The sequence below is a fragment of the Lepisosteus platostomus genome, chromosome 7, assembly GCF_059453375.1.
Source record: "Lepisosteus platostomus isolate fLepPlt1 chromosome 7, fLepPlt1.hap1, whole genome shotgun sequence".
Lineage (NCBI taxonomy): Eukaryota > Metazoa > Chordata > Actinopteri > Semionotiformes > Lepisosteidae > Lepisosteus > Lepisosteus platostomus.
In genome coordinates, this window is record NC_142617.1 from 20,979,531 (window position 1) to 20,996,982 (window position 17,452).

General features: G+C 38.2%; 1 protein-coding gene across 9 annotated transcripts in view; it reads left to right on the forward strand.

Annotated features, from left to right (window-relative positions):
* Positions 1 to 17,452, forward strand: part of robo2 (roundabout, axon guidance receptor, homolog 2 (Drosophila)) — a 623,900-nt gene that overhangs the window by 33,604 nt on the left and 572,844 nt on the right. The window lies entirely within an intron of this gene.

The following is a 17,452-nucleotide window of genomic DNA, read 5'->3' on the forward strand; positions in this document are numbered from 1 at the left end:
GATTAAGGTCCAGTTTCTGTGTTCCCTGAAGAAGTGAATTTATTAATATTCCAAACAGGCAAATAGCCTCATCTTGTTTTGGATGTACTTGCAGTAAGTGAGAAGTGGAAAGCTTGAACAAATGCATGATAGTAAAAATGTCTACTGCAGAGGCTACTCACATTAAAGTGCAAAAAAACAGCAATGGCAACCACAGTAAATAAGATGAAGGATCATAATACAATATAGTTACTAGTGATTGTATGCAGCAGAACAGAGTTCAGCAAGAAGTACTTGTGACCTGATCTTCATAGTGGGTGGCATCAAATGTCACAGTGCAGCTGTTACTTTTATAGGCTCCAAGGCAGAAAGATTACTACAGAATTTAAACATAATAATGGTAGAATGGTTATAAATGAGAGGAGACCATTTGTTCCACCTTGTTCCTTCAGTTTGATTTCAAGCTAAAAAGATTAATGTCTCCAAATCTGTCTCAGCATTACATTCCCTAAAGAACAGGAGTTGCTCTGGTGTGTACTGCCTCTAGAGCACCAAAATCTTTTAAAGTGTACATACTCATTTCAAATGTTTAAAATTTAACTAACCAAAAACAAAACAAATGTGAGTAATTATTGAGAAGACTACAAAGTTCAAACATTGAATATTCTTGTCCAGATTTTAGATGAAGAATCTAACTCCAAAACCTAAAGATCTCGTTATGGCACTCCCACGGAATTGTATAATGCTGAAGTCAAATTTCACACTTGTACTGCCAAGTCTTCACTTTATATTATAGTAGTAGACTATTGCAATATGAAACATTTAAGATTTAGTTTCAATTCAATTTAAAAGGCTTAATTAAAATAACTGTGATGTATTCACTTCACAGAAATATAAATTGCATACTAATATAGCTTTCTAGAACATGGTAAATTTATATTTTTATGATACTACTGCACAGGACATAAATTATGTTAGAAGAGTATTAAATATCACACTAAGTAGACAAATTCATCAACAGCAGTCAACCCATCCATTTATATTAGGTTTAAGACTGCACAATAATGAGTGTGTTGCAGATATCATAGTTGTTAGATTGGTACAGAGGGTATTTCTAATGGATCCTATGCAGATAAATGCCACATATTAATTTTGATATTCTAGTACAGAAAATTGTATGAATTTTCCATTCACTTCAATTATTTACTCTTTACCCTACACCATCATGTACTTAAGGCACTTACTGTATATACAGTACAGTATCTGTCTGATACAATACATCCTTTACTGTATGTACAATATTGTATATTGAGGTGTAATAATTATAGCATTTCTTTTTAACTCGAGTGTGCTCCATTCATGAACCACCACAGAAAACCTTTTCCAGGTGTTTTGTTCAAATGTGGTTAAATAAATAGTGATTAGACCAAGACATTTTTTCTCTGTTAGCCTGATTTTTAGTCCCTGACTCGTGTGCCATGGGTTCCTTTCTGGAATTTCTGCACGCTGCTCTAAAGTAGAAGTGGCAAGCACCTCAACCCAGCCAATTCTGTTTTGGCCTCTTACCGCCTTCTTAACAACAAGCAGACAAGGAAATAACTGAGCCTGTTACTCCCCCTGAAACTCACTCAAAATTCATACAGACCGGTCTACACAAGGTACTTCAAAATTGCAGGCACACAGACATTTTGCTTCAGTCACATAGACATTTTGCTCAGACAACCCTGCTCTCTCTCAGAACAGGCTGTCTGGAGCATTTGTCTGTCCCCTCTGGAATTGCTGCTGACACCAGCCCTTTCCAGGGTTTGATCTTCCACTTACTTTTGCTTTCCCAGACTTTTTGTTATTCTTCAACTTGTGCAGGTCAATGACCATTTACCTGGTGATTTCAATGAGCGCTCTGACCTTAACCATGATTATATGCACTACTACTAAATTAATTTTGTGTTACCATTTTACCTAATTAATTTAATTAATTAATTTTAATTACCTTCTTTTACACCCCAGGGAAACAGGAAATAGTCTTCTATATACTGTAGTTCCAAATGTTATTGTACATTTGTTTTTGTTTAGTTTTATTCAAAATAATATGTATACATGTATATGTAAATAAATGTTTTCACTTTTTTGGAATTCAATTATTTATGACAAATATATATTGATCTATGAAATGCAATTATGATTATGGTTGAACATGGTTAGACTTTTTAAGTGAGATAAATTACAAGCACATTACATCCAATCTGTAATTCATTCTGCTATATGATGTTCATATTTCATCAGCAGAAGGCACTGTATCTACCACACCCTGATCAGACACAGGCTTGTTCGGTGTCATGGATACCAGAGGCTGGGTATATATCTCCTTCTACTTCAGTCTTTAAAGTTTAAGCTTTGTACATGCACCAGCAATTACATCAAGGTGGGTTTTACTAAAAAAAATGAAAAACGTCAAACATCATAGGACAGTAAACTAAAACAAAAGCAATTTAGTGTCTAACATAATAGTTTTCAAACATGCCACCCTCTATAATCTGACATCCCCTCACCCCAAATATAAAAATTCCTTTCTAGTGCAATTAAAGCACGCTTTACTCTGTTCTCTGTAGAGAATGATGTTGCCATAATTGGAACTGTAGTTTAATATTATTTTAACTTATATTTTACCCTTAGCTACATATCTAATCATTTATTTCCTCCTCTATGAGCACAAAATTGACAAATGTTTATAATATTTTTCCTGAGGTCATACATCGTTTTAATATTGGACATAATTTTAAATATATTATTAACAAGTGAACAAAATATACTTTGGACCACCACTACTACTGGGGCGAAGCAGTGGCACTATGGCTAAGGGTCTGTGCCTATGGCTGGAAGGTTGTCAGTTCAAATCCTACTCCGTTGGGCCCCTGAGCAAGGCCCTTAACCCCAGCTACTCCAGGGGTGCCATATAAATGACCCTGTGCTCTGACCCCAAGCTTCTCTCCCTGCCTGTGTGTCTCATGGAGAGCAAGCTGGGGTATGCAAAAAGACAAATTCCTTATAAAATAGATTGTATATGGCTAATAAAGTGATTTTATCTCAGATCATTAGACAGTATATCTTTACTGAAGTTGTATCTATGGGGGCACAATCTTCATGTTTTTGTCAGCTCAGTTTGAATGTGGGGACAGTTCTGTTTTCAGAATTAGTTAATGATATGTAAACCAATATACTGTATGTATGCATAAAGCAAAATCAAAATAATAAGATACATTTCAAGGATGACAGAAATGAATAATTGAAAATAGCTTCCCTCGTGTTTTGAAATGTGTAAGTAGTTTCCACTGGGCAGCGTCAGTTCTCAAACTGTCAGTAAGTGCAGAAACAATCCCAAAGGATCCACTGTTTCCAACACAGAGATCCCAGCAGTACTGACTATATTGAAAACAGTCATATGAGGGCTTGTGACTGGCTGAACAGACAGATACAATATATAGTGGGATGAATCGGAAAGCTACAATATTATCATGTGCAGCATATACTATGGGCTTCTGGTCACACTCATACTGATTTTTATCTCTTGGATTTTAAGAAGACATCTTGTTTTTAACTTATACTTCAAACTTAAACACATTAAATGTTAGTTTGTAGTTATAACTGCTTTATTGTACAGAAAAAAATGCATTGCTTTAAAGATAGCAGAAATCAAAACAGACATAGCAGCAGGAATATAACCCAAAATTGAAACAAAAAACAAATAGACTGAGTAGAATCAAAACTACAGTTTGAACAGCATTACAGTATATGCATTATTGTATTAATAGCTCTAATCACCCACCCATCCACTGATCTAAGATAGGATTGCAGTGAATTAGAGCACAGATCGATAGACACAGCATGGGGAAGGACTACACTTTTGGAGAAGATACAAGTTCTTCATGGGGAAACACTTAGGGATGACTTTGAGACACACATTTAATCCAGGCAGTTGGTTTTTAGATGGTAGGAGGAAGCAAAAGCATCACACATGATCACTGGGACAGCACACAAACTCCACACAGAAGACACGCAGCCCAGTGTGGAACCGGGGCTGGATGCAGCAATGAAAAACTGCCAAACCGCAATGCCATCTAAAGACAATCAAGTCCTTGAGACTATATCTTCAGAAAACTGTTAACAATCACTTGATTAAACAACTAGGTTAAAGGGCAGAAGATCCACTGGTCCTCAGTTTTTGCAGAGTATCCATAGGTAGGTGTCCTTTACAGGCACTGATAAGAGTGCTTTGCTGAACCACTGATGCCAGTGTTGCTCAAAATCTGCTATGAGATGACACACAGACCTACAAGTCTTCTAAAGATCCATCACCTGCTTAAGGAAGATGGTAATTGTGACTAATTAATTGGTTACATCCCATAATGAATCCACTCAATGTAAGACAACAAAAGAGGGTTTGCAGTTATTTGACCTTTGGCTCTATCTTTGAGGAACACATTTTGCTCATCTTCATCAAAACAGCTCTGGATAATCATCTGTTACTGAATTATTCCTTCAGCTTTGTTGGATCATGAACTAGGATATTTAACTGAAGGCTTGTGTGTAGAAGGTGAAAAACAAACCAAAAAAGTGACTTTGAGGGAGTGCATTTTGCTTCCTTATCTTCTACGGTACGACAAGACTTATGTGATTGGCGTACCAAATGAGATTAGTACACTTCAACAGTTGCTGAAGGAAAATGTAAATTTAAACCGGATTGGCTGTTTTGGATACTGGTTTTATTGCTGAGCTGTGGGTCTCAGTTAGTGTATCATAGCAAGGATAGCAAACTCTTTAAATGATTTTTGGTTAATTTCTTTGTTTGTTATGACAACATACAAAATTAGAAAGAATATTATCTGCAACGTTAACAATGTTATTAATCTCAATTACATACAATATTGAGAAATAATGTTGACTTACGGTAACTTTTTTTCATTTTGTGCACATTTATTGTCTTTGAAATATTTAGAAGTTAATCAAATTAAATATGTTGTGTCTGATAGTATTTTATCCTTGTCAGGGAACATTTAGCAATAATATCTGTAATGAGAAATTATTATTTAATTTCCTTTACTTTGCATATTTTAATTACCATCTAAATCTAAAGTGAATAAAAAAAAATATTTTTCCAGTTCTTGAATGAAGTTTAAGTTTCAGTCACTTTCTGTTTATAGTTTTCACCTAACATCTGTAACACCTAACACCTAAGGTGGTGCAGTTCCTCTGGTGGGAAGGTTGTCAGTTCGTATCCTGTGGCTGGCAGAGGAATCCTACTTTGTTGGGCCCCTGAGCATGGCCCTTAACCCCCACTACTCCAGGGGTGCTATATAAATGACTGACCCTTTGCCCTGACCCCACGCTTCTCTCCCTGTCTTTGTGTCTCATGGAGAGCAAGTTGGGGTATGTAAAAAGAAAAATTCCAAATGCACAAAATTGTATGTGGCCAATAAAGTTATCTTACATGCAGTAATAGCATGCTCTATGGCAGATGTAGTCTCCTAATAACCTGTTCACTGGAAGAAATCCAAAACAAAACTATACCTTTTTTGATATAAACAAAAATCTGAAGAACTTTTTAAATACTGACTTTTGAATAACATTGGCTAAAAAAAGGGAATGCTTGAAATTATGCAAGCTTGAAGTAAATATGCAAACTAATACAAATGTTAGTTTGTACAAGATGTTTGCTATCATCTTTTTTGGGTGTGCACCATATGAGTGGGCAAGGAGGTACCACAGATTTATGTATCTGCAAAGCAGCAGATAGGACAGACAGTCGCAAAGACTACAGGCACAAACCCAGCACACTGAGACTCTGACTCTCCCTTTCTTATTTCCTTCCTTGTTCTCTGCTGTCATTTTCTAACTGCAGTGAACCCAAAAGAAGCACAGCAGGAAGGAAGAAAAAATGGCAGAGCAAGCAACCAGAGAGTAGACAGACAACACTGAAATGAAAGGAAGCCAGGGGTGTGCCCTCAGAGAAAAGAGGAAAAAAAGGAAAGTTTTTTTCAGTAAAAGAGTAGAAAAAAATAAACAAAGGGAAAGACAGTGAAAATAATGAAACCTAGGGATGAGCAAGACAAGAATAAAAAATCTTTTTGGCAAAATACTGACTCAAATGAAATGAAGAAAGTGCCCTCTTTAGCATTTCCTGAATAACAAACCAGGAAGGAGCAGTATGAAGCAGGATCCACACCAATTTGTAAAACATAGCTCTGAAAAGAGTTGTTTTATTTTAAACCTTCTCAAAGAGAGTAAGAGTGCAGTGTGGGTCACTTAATGGAAGGGCAGCTACAAAGTGGATACGCATACTGTATACTAAAGCACAAGACAGAAAGCTAAGAACTTACTCATGAGGAAATCTAAGAGGAATAGATGGACCATGTGCCCTGTTTCTTCTCGATAAATAAAGAGATCCTCTATGGAAATAAACAATAGTTCACCTATAGACACATCCCAATTCTCTACAGAAGTCTTTGGACGCTATTAGTTTAGGTTTGACGGTCATCATGAACAGTGACTTGCCATTGCTACTGTAGGTGACTACGCTGTGAACTAACAAATTCCATAGATACAGTTGATAACAATTCTTATAAATTGTTGCTTTAACACATGCAACATACAGTATATACATTATACTCTTGAAACCAGAAGCTACTGGCACACCTATACCTTCCAATTCAGTCTGATTTCTTACTAATTTTTTTACTAAATAAGAAATTATGAAGTTTCATTCTTTTGTTTTGTTTCTTTGTTTCATTCCTTTGTGTTTTGTTACTGAATGGAATACATGTACATAAGATGCATGGCCATAGGGAGACACTTCTTTATGTCTCTAATGAGCTTAGTGCAGCAGAGTTATGGCTGAAGTTTGGTACCACTGTGGTTTTTTGAGTATCAGATTTTAGGGAAAAACAGTTAAGAAATGATGGGAACTATCTAGGAATGCATAAAACCTCTAGAATGTGTTTTTCTCACTTATTTTTACTTTTCAATTTTGTCACTATATAAGGAAGAAAGTAAAAGAAAAAGTGTTTTCCTCTTTAACTATCTGATCTGAATTTTTTAAATATATCTGCCTTACTTTTTTTTTATTAGTAGATTTTATTTTCAGAAAAAGACATTTTCCTTGCAGATACACTCCTGGAGTGAGATTTACAGCTCTTTCTTCACCTGGACCCTCTAGAGAGCTCCACTGAGCTGTGTCATCTGACTTCCTCCTCTGGGTTCTAATTACTGCCATGCACTCTGAGGATTTATTCACAGTAACCAATCAGTGGGCGTCTCTTTGCTCTATTTGGATCTCTTTGTTCTATTTGGATGTACTGTAGAAAGTGCTGACATAGCCTGTAAATTGCAAAGTACTTGTCTTCAATCACTGAATATACAGTAGTATATACAGTACAGTGTAAGTAGTACTGTACATAAAATTGAACCTCTCACAATCAAGAATTAGTTGGAGTCATTAAAACCACGATATATTAGATACATTAGACTTCGTGTTGTACTTGCAGTATCTCAGGATTTGGTCTGCTCTGGTTTTGGGCAGCCAGAAACCAGCAGCTTTTAATAAATGCAAACTTTATGTCCAGAAGAATTTAAGTTGTTCTGCCTACTTACAGTAAGGCTCTGTCTGTAGGAAGTGAAATTTGTTTTACTTTCAAAACATCTCTAAGCAGCTGAATCTAATTAATAAAATTAGAATTTGATATTATTTTCCTTATCCCTACCCTGAACTGCTAATTATTGTTCAATTGTACTCTTCACTTTAACCCACCTGCCAGCATGAAAGGTTAAGGACTGTGTAATCAATCTTCAGAAACATGCACTTATCAATGTAGTGTGCTATTTTCAATGCTAGAACTCCCACGGTGCCTACTGGAGAGTTAAGTTCAATTAGTGCAATGGTGCACCACTACAAGCACATGGATGCCTGGAAAGGTATCAGAGCGTGCCATTTTTACTCAAACCCAGCTGGCCCTGGTACAACTCAGCATGTTGTTCACTGCTGCTTGAAGAATCCTGGTCACAACCAGCATGACATAAGAGGTCATGAAGAAATTGTAGGAATACTGATAACATGCCTGAAGTAGTAGTGATCAGTTTTGGGTCCTTTTTTCTCATGGCTGCAGCACTATTAAAATTATAATGGTAGACACTATAATCACTAAAGTAACATCAGCCTGTTACTTGACTGACCTAGTGATTTTACACATGTACACATGGCTTATAAAAATATTTAAACCCTTCTACAGTGTCCCATTTCATAAAATTACAAATTTATACATACACATTTTCTGGTCAAAATGAAGTCCTCTGAGGGTAAAATAAGTTAGAGGAAATGTCAGCAAATACAAAGGAGAAAAAATTAAATACAGTATGTTGATTGTATTAGTATTCAGACCCATTAACTTTGGTGAAAGCACCTTTGGCAGCAATTACAGCCAGAATTCCTTTTGGATCAGTCTCTATCAACTTTGAACACAAGAAAGATTATTGCAATGTTTGCCCATTCTTCTTGACAGATGTGTTTAAGCTCTCTTAAGTTGCTTGGGGATTGATTATAGTCAGCAGTTTTCAAGTCTTTCCACAGATTCTCAATAGGGTTCGAGTTGAGGATTTTGAATAGGCCACTCAAGTATGTTCATTCATTTATTCTTAGGCCACTCCAGTATAGCTTTGGCCTAGTTCTTTTGATCATTGGCATAATGAAAGGTGAATTTTTGTCCCAGTTTTTAAGTCTAAAGCAATTTTTAATCAAAGATTTGTTATTAACCCATCATTTCCCATCAGTCTTGACAACCTTTTCAGTGAGAAGCATAACAATTGTTGACACTGCCATACTTAGTATTAGTGATGGTGTTGCCTAAGTGATGTACTACTTTATTTTGGTTATGCATCAGATGTAACACTTTGTCTTTCAGTCAAAAAGTTCCAAATTTGTTTTGTCTGACCATAAAAATCCTGCCACATCCTTCCACTTCTTTGTGATCACTTCAGATTTGTGCAGAGAAACATTTAGCCTCTTTGAAATTATCTATACCTTTACATTTCATTCTTGAGTTCCTTGATCTTCTTGGTTGAAGCTTTGCTTAAAATTCACTACCTGATTGAGTATCAAGTGTATTTATTCTTAAATCATGTGAACATTTAAATCATAGGTCACTTTACTAACTGTGTGGAAGGTGAAGGTAATTTGGTGCACCTAATTTAATTATGGTTTGCTACAGCAAAGGGTATGAATACGTATGTAATCGAGGCATTTCAATTTTTGCATTAGAATTAAAATGTTATTTTTTTTGTTTTTTGCACTGAATGTGTCACGTAGGTGTTGCATATAAGAAGTATTAATTGCTACTTCAGACTGTCATGACTGCAATTGTTAAAGCAACAAAATGTGAAGTTGTTAACCATATTGTAGCATTTTTCACTTCCTACAATTAAGGAAAAACTTTAGAAAGGCTAATTGGTATTAGAGTTTCAGTTTTAGGACACCAGGAATAAAAAGAAGAAGGAGCTCAAAATATTCCAATTATTGATATTAACTGTTATTATAATTATACTAAAATGTACCTCTAAACTGACAAAATGACTTTGACATTTTATTTAGGTTGGCAAAAATGAACATGCAATGTTTGGAGAAGATATTTAGATAATTTGTTTATCCTATCACATCCCAAACTTTTGAGGTCACATAGTGTAAGAGCTTGACTGTATGATAAACTAGAAACATCTCTAACAGTGAGCTCAGACATTCCTACAGCTTCAACCTTAACAACAAAGTTTACAGAGTTCCATTGCCTTAACTCTGGAAAAACACTTACAATGACTGGGGCTTTTTTTTCCTGCTGGCATTTTTCATCTATCTTTCACATTAAGATATCCACATTCTTCTCACACATCAGCATACCACTTGAGGTTAAATTTCAGCAGGTTAGGCACATTAGTTATGCTGAGATTACCTTCAGAGGACAGGTGGGATTGGCTCACAGGAGTCTCATTTGTTACTCCTGCAGTGGTTCCCAGTAATTGAAAATGGAAAATTGCCTGTTGAAAAGAACATTTCCCCCTTCCTCATTGTTGGAATGGCTCTGTCATGCAACAACCAATGCAGGTGTTTTATTACCAATTCTCTTCATGTAGTGTGCTATAACACAAGTGGCCATGGTTACTGCTTGTACCCCCCAAAATGACACAAAATGAAAATGATGATGAATAACAATTTATCACAGCAGTTTTGCTGTCATTGTATTTACTATATGTTTATAAGCATTCATTCTTCTTTTGTGACTAAAGAATTTTTAAATAAAATTCCACTTTCTTAGCAATTAATAGGTCATAATGGGAATGTACAAATATGACTAACAGTCATATGAGTATTAACCAGCATTACTGGGCATGTAGTTTTTGTGTTCTCTGCACAGGGAGGTAGCAACGCAGTGAAAAAAAGGCCCTACAGGCCAATTATTAGGTCATCTAGCAAGAGACCTCTTGCTGGTGGAGGGTGAAATAGACACTGTATACCACATTCACAACAATGTATGTAATTCCACGTTCACCACAATATACACTGCAAAAACACATCACTGCAAGTAAAAACAAGTATTAACATACATATCAAGTTTAAAAACAACAAAATTTAAAATAATGTGATCAAGGAAAAATGTGGCAGGTGTCTACATATAAAAGTTTTTTTTATTTATTTGTTAGCACTAAATGAAGCTATGTACAATAATCTGCCTTTTGGAAAGCACTACAAACTACAAAATACATGACAGGACATATCTTAAAAACATTATTAGTGAACAAGTGCATTCATCCTTCAGACAAGAACCTTCATTTAACCAGAGAAGCCCCTTGCAAAAAACTCTTATTTGCAGTGACAAATTGGCCAAGATGATTCACCATTGCACAGAAAACGATGTGAAGGAAAGATAAAAAAAAATAACTTAACTATAAGTTAAAAATAGCTAGGACATTAAATTATTATTGTAATGACCATGGGGTTTCCGGTACGGAATGAAGCAGGTATACAGCTCTAATGTGGGTTGGCAGCACATTTATTAAAGCCGCTGAAGATGGTTACACACACAGGGACACAGGGAAGACCGGCCAAACACCTACACAGTACACATACATGGAAAGGCTCCTGATGCCCCAGCGTAAGGAACATGGTGAGTGTGAAGAAAATCCTGGATCAAACTTTTGTCCAGAAAATCAGCATCTGGAATCCAGGAGTTTTCCTCAGGGTCGTATCCCTCCCTGGAGGAGGTGGAGGAGGTGTAGAGAGAGTTGTGGGTGTACTTGGCCCAGGGGAGGAGGGGGACCCAATTGTTTTGGGAGGTGGAGACATAAGCTCTGAGGTAAGTAAGGAGGTCTTGATTAATCCTCTCAGCCTGGCCATTAGATTCTGTATTGGTAACCAGAGGTGAGTGAGACACGGGCCCCTAAGGCTCTAAAGAATGCTTTCCAGAACCTGGATATGAATTGAGGACCCCTGTCAGAGATTATATTTTTCTGACATGGAGTAGGAAAACATGGAGGACAAAAAAAAATCCTGGGCCGAAGGGAGAGAAGGGAATGGAATAAAATGTGCAGATTTGGAGAACTGATAAACAAAGACCATAATAGTGGTCTTGCCCTGGAGTTTGGGTAGATCCATGATAAATTTCACTGAGACGTGGGACCATGGGCGTGCAGGAACTGGGAGGGGTTGCTGGAGGCCAGCCTTCTTCTGACTGGGGGTCTTTGTCCTGGCACAGGTGAGACATGCCCATACGAAGTCTGCTACTTCAGAGAAGGCCACCAGAAGTCCCTGGAGATTAATTCAATGGATCCTGGTGCCTGGGTGGCTGGCAAAGCGGGAATTATGACATAAGAACAGTCAGATCAGTCAGATCAGTCAGAACAGTCAGATCAGTGAAGAACGGCAGAATGGACGGAGTTGGGTACAAAGAGTTTGTTAGGTGGGCATCGGGGTGGGGGTGAGGGGTACAGAGAGGCCTTGTAGGGTACGTCTAACTTTATCTGTGACGTCCCAATGTAATACAGCAAGAAACCTGCTGGGAGGTATGATGGGTTCGAGGGGGGGCTACAGTTGCAGAGGAATCTTGAAAGTGGGAGAGAGCGTCCGCTTTAATGTTCTTGGATCCTGGGGTATAGGTGATAAAAAAGCGGAATCTGGAGAAAAATAATGCCTCTCTTGCTTGGCAGGGGTTGAGACATTTAGCGGATTGTAGGTAAACCATGTTCTTGTGGTCAGTGAGAATAGTGAAAGGGTGTGGGGAGCCCACAAGCCAATGTCTCCACTCTTCCAGGGAGAGCTTGATAGACAGTAGTTCCCTGTTACTGACGCCGGAGTTGGCTTCCACCGGGGAGAGTTTTCTAGAAAAGACAGCAAAAGGATGGAGGATACCCTTCTCTCCATGGCGTTGTGACAATATGGCTCCAACTCCATGGGCTGAGGCATTGACTTTAAGAACAAAGGGACATGTACAGTCTTGGTGATGGAGAATTGGTGCTGTAGAAAACTGCTGTTTGAGACGGTTAAAGGCCTTGTCCGCTTCGGGGGTCCACTTTTCCTGTTTGGGGCCTCTACGGGTTAGAGCAGTGATGGGCACCACAATAGAACTAAAATTCCAGATAAAGCCTCAATAAAAATGTGCGAAACCCAGAAAGAGTTGTAATTGCTTCAGGTTCCTGGGAATAGGCCAGTCCCGGATGCCCGAGACCTTTGCAGTCAATGGCACAACCATAAGGACAGTGGGGTGGGAGAGATAATGCCCTTTGTTTGTTGAAGGCCAGATGGAGATCAGAATAAGGGGAAGAGATATTCTTATTTTCTTCATGAGAGAGGTGTGTGGTCGAGAGTCTCAAGGGAGGTTGGCAACATCGAGTGAGACATTGTAACCCAGGATAGAAGTTTGTTGTCGGACCAGGAGATGTGAGGGTTATGCTGCCGTGACCATGGGTATCCCAGAACCAGAGGGTGAGAAGAGGAGTGGAGGAGAAGGAATTTAATCCGTTCAGTATGAGTGGTGCCGACATTGAGGGGAGCCGTCTGCCAATCAATGCAGGTAAGGAGGGAGCCATCAAGGGTCAGCAGACGGATAGGAGGAGAATCTTGCTGTAGATGAATGTTCCATTTGGTGGGAAGTCCGAGATCGAGGAAGTTGTCCTCAGCACCCGAATCAACAAAAGCAGAAAAAGTCTCTTGAGTCTTGTTCCAGGAGATGAGTGGAGTGCTGGGAGGACAAGAGCAGGAGCGTGGGAGAAGGTAAAGGTGCAACTGACCGTAGCTATAGGCAGTGAGGAGCGAGGTGGACAAAGAGTACAGGAAGCTCTAAGATGGTTGGAAGCCCCGCAGTACAGGCAACAACCTTCAGATCTCCGGTGGGTGAGGAAAGTCTGGTGGGGGGGGGTAGATAGCCAACGGAGTGGAGGGGGGGTTGAGAGGAGATAGTTGGAAAGACCACTACGGAACTGATGAATGAGGGCTTCTGGTTCCAGGGAACTGGGAAGCCAGAAAGCGAAATTCAGTAGTTGAGATAAAAAGGTTGATATTGGTGGTGTCCGGGACAGGAGGTTAGCTGCCCAGACCAAGGCTCCTCCAGTGAGGTGAGACATAAAGAAGGGTATCTTTTCTCTATCCCCAGGGAAGCAGTCAGGACGAAGGTGAAAATCCATCCAACACAGGGTGACAAAACTCTGGTACTTGGTGTGGTCTCCATCAAACCTTTCTGGGGTAGGGAGGGGCAGAGGGCTAAAGCTAAAGGACCTGGATGGGAGGCGCAAGGTGAGACAGTGGAGAGTGGGAGGTGTGATCCACTTAGTTAAGAACAGCAGCAGTCAGTTGTCCCAATGCCCAAGACTGCTGGTGCAAAATGGCCAAGGGGTAATTGTGTGCATGTCAATCGGCTCACTATTCTATCAGGAATGGTAGAGTAAAAAGACCCCGTGCAGGGCTAAACGGGAAGTAGCAAACTTTGTAGCAAGGTCCAAAAACACGAGGCAAAAATCCCAAATCCAAAAAAACGAGCAAAAGTCCAAAAACCGGTAGACGGCAGTAGAACGAGGCAAACAAATCCGAAAACGTAGCAAGAAACCAGGAAACAGACGAAAGTCAGTAATAATCTTAAAAAGAAAATGTTGGAGAAGTATGCGCACTACTGGAGCTCAGGGAGACTAACAACAATAGTGAGCGAGGAACAAAGGGAAGAGGGGAACTAAAATAGTGAAGGCAGGGAAAATTGAGAGGCTAATCACTTACGGCGTGAGCATTTGTGAAAGCGAGTGTGCATGGATATGTGAGAATGAGTGGAATCCGAGCGTGTGGGAGTAAGGGTGCATGTGGAATGCGTTACAAGCGTGCTTTTTGTGCGCATGGCTAAAGGGGATGTTGCAGCCACTAAACCATTCCATGTGGGCGCTACATAATGATATGGCAGTGTTAACAAGTGCAAGTGTCAGGTCAAAAAAACTTTAATAATGTCGCTGAAAAAACACCCTAAGATATGAAGTTGTATACTTATAGTTTAAGTTCAAGTAATTTCAGGGAACAAATTAAAATGACTTATACCCAGTGAATAGTTACCCTTGGGATGTTGAGCTTGATAAAAGTGTTACATCTTATATTGCAGAATTATACAGAGATGTGCAATAAATAATTGAAAATAGGAAGGTGTTTTCCCAATTAGAAATCAGTAAAATTAATTTAAACCAGTCAAAACATAAAATTTATATTACTCATAATTAAGACCAGAAGTAAATTGCAGACTGATGTGGCAATTACATTTTTAATAGGTTTGCCAAAAACATGTCCAAAAATTTGATTAGGCTGTCATGTTAATTTAGATTTAGATTTTGATTCCATGGACCAAAAAGTATAAGTAATTTTGTCATTGTGAATTGGAAGGTAAGTCACTGTCCTTTTATGCTTAAAAGCCGGTTTATTAGGAACTCCAGGGCAGAGTAACTGTATGTCTTAATTATAAATGTTTTTACCAATTTAATTGGATTATCTTGTTGGCAGGAATATTTCAGATAGGTTGAATTTGGGTGGTAGACATTCTGTTCATGATGAACTTTCTCAGTTTCATGGATCAGATTGTGTAATGTGCTGTGTAGAACAACTGTTTCTTAATCAGAATTGGAGCCCTAGATTAGCATGTTGTAAAACGACTCATCACTGTCTGTTCTTATTATCTTCAAGGAAAATAATTGAATAAGGAATACTTGAGAATACTGCAAATTAAATTGATTAATAATACATAACTTCTGAATTAATTTTTCATGATTTGGGGACTAACACTAACTTAATTATTTAAGAATGCAAAATGTAAGAAACGTTTATAGAAAAACCTCATCACAAGAGGTGATCAATGAAACTTATGCTAAACAGTTTGATAAATGGTGTGTTTCCTTTCTTCTTTATGCTAATGGTTAAATGACATGTAAAAGTTGGATCATTTTTTAAACATAATAACCCAGTGAAATGTTAACGGGCAAGTATACGTCAGCCTTTAGAAACAGAACTGAGTAAATGAGGCAGAATGATTTTCTTACATAACTTGCAAATGCTTATTTTATCACAGGCCAGAAAAAGGTACACATAATTCAGATCAATGACTAGCTAAATTGGGCCCAGTAGAATGCTTGAATGAATAAAACTTAATATTAAGCAAGATTATAATACACCTCTCAGGTGTTGTAAAGATAGTATTTAATCATTTCTTTTTTCTGATGTTTTTGGTATTTCCACTTGTATTAGAGAGCAGTATATAATTGGTTGCAAGCGTATAAGTGCTGTATTGATGATTATCTCATGTTGCTTTTGGACCAGAGTCTGGTATTTTATATCAGAACTCTGTGGGAGACTATCTGTAAATAATGAGAAATATAATAATCTGCTGAAGAGAAGATCTGCTGAGTGGGTTTTGCTTTCAAAACAAAGGCTGATATGGGTAGGGCAAGCCTGGCTACCTCACAAACTCGGCAAGCGTGAGACTCCTGCTAGGGCCTGGCCCATCATCTGACGAATGCAAGAAAGTAACAATAAAATGGAACAGATGCATGGGTTTGTGGGCCAATTCAAAGGAGAAGAGGCTCAGGGTAAGATTTATGCTTGTATAAGGTGGCAGCTCAAGACTGTCTATTAGCAGTTTGGAAAACCTTAAAAAAACAGTATCGGTCAAGATAGTCCCGGAGCTGCTGCAGTAGTTTTAGGCAGCAGAAAAAAGCAGTATACATAGACAGGAGTCCCACCAAGTCTAATCTTATAAACAAGACCTTGCCAGCATCTCTGAGTTATGCTGGGTACCATGCAGCAGAGGCTTAGCAAGATAAGCCCTGAAACACTGTGAAACAGAAAAAGTGCGTCATCCACTGCAAGACGTATCACGTCAAACTGCAGAGTTGAAAGAATGTGTAGGTGAGATTAAGTCAACAATGACCTTCTACATGCTAGTAGAAATGCTGTTTTCAAGTCTTTAGGCAACTAAACACAGTTTCTATTTATTTCATTAACATTGTCTTTTAATTGACAGCAGCCATGACCAATTTATAAGCGAGGCAAGGCCTCAGACACAAGTCTCCAGTACAAACCAGTTTAACCTAAGATGATATATTGCTTTGATGCAATGGATCAGGCCATTTTTCCCACCTGTTTGCCCCCGGCAGAAATGTGATTAAGGCCATTAAACTGAAGAAAAGAAACATTGGTAGAAACAATACTCCTACAAAAGAATGTCCTTCCCACAGACACTCGCAGATACTTTATTGGTTTTATGCTGTAGATAAAGTCACATGAGTGGTGCTTTCAACCAGACAAGGTCAGGTGCTCCTGACCCCGAAAGAGACCTGTGCATATATTCTTGGATCACTGTGAAAGTCTCTAATCTGTCTTGTGTGGAAAGGTGCTTACGAGGTAATTTAGAGGCAGATCATACAGATGGAATTGGGGGCAAAGCAGCAACACTGAAGTGCACTGGCTAATTAGAACGAAGAGCCCTCTTGAGCAAAATTATAGAATCTAACGGCATGAGGGCAGATGAGATTCCTTTTCTCTGCTCAGAGTGTGGTGTGCAACATTGTATTTTGTGATAAGGAAAATTAAATACATACATTATACAAAGAGAATTGGCCATCTAACTGCCTTATGAAAATCATAATTAGAAAGTAAACACAATTACCACAGTCTGTGCATTTCTGAATGGGCATTAATATTAATAAAAAAAATTAAATGTACGTCTCCTTGTTAGATGATGTTTCAATTGAATGTGATGTGATTTAAATGAGGCAGCCTCTTAGTTAAATGTTTTTTACATTTCACACTTCATTATTATTTCATTACAATAATTTTTGTAAATGCTATGTATTTAATATGATGGTAAAGATATTTTTTGTTTCAAGATGTTTTATAAATGCAGATTTTATTCGTAAAGGCATACTG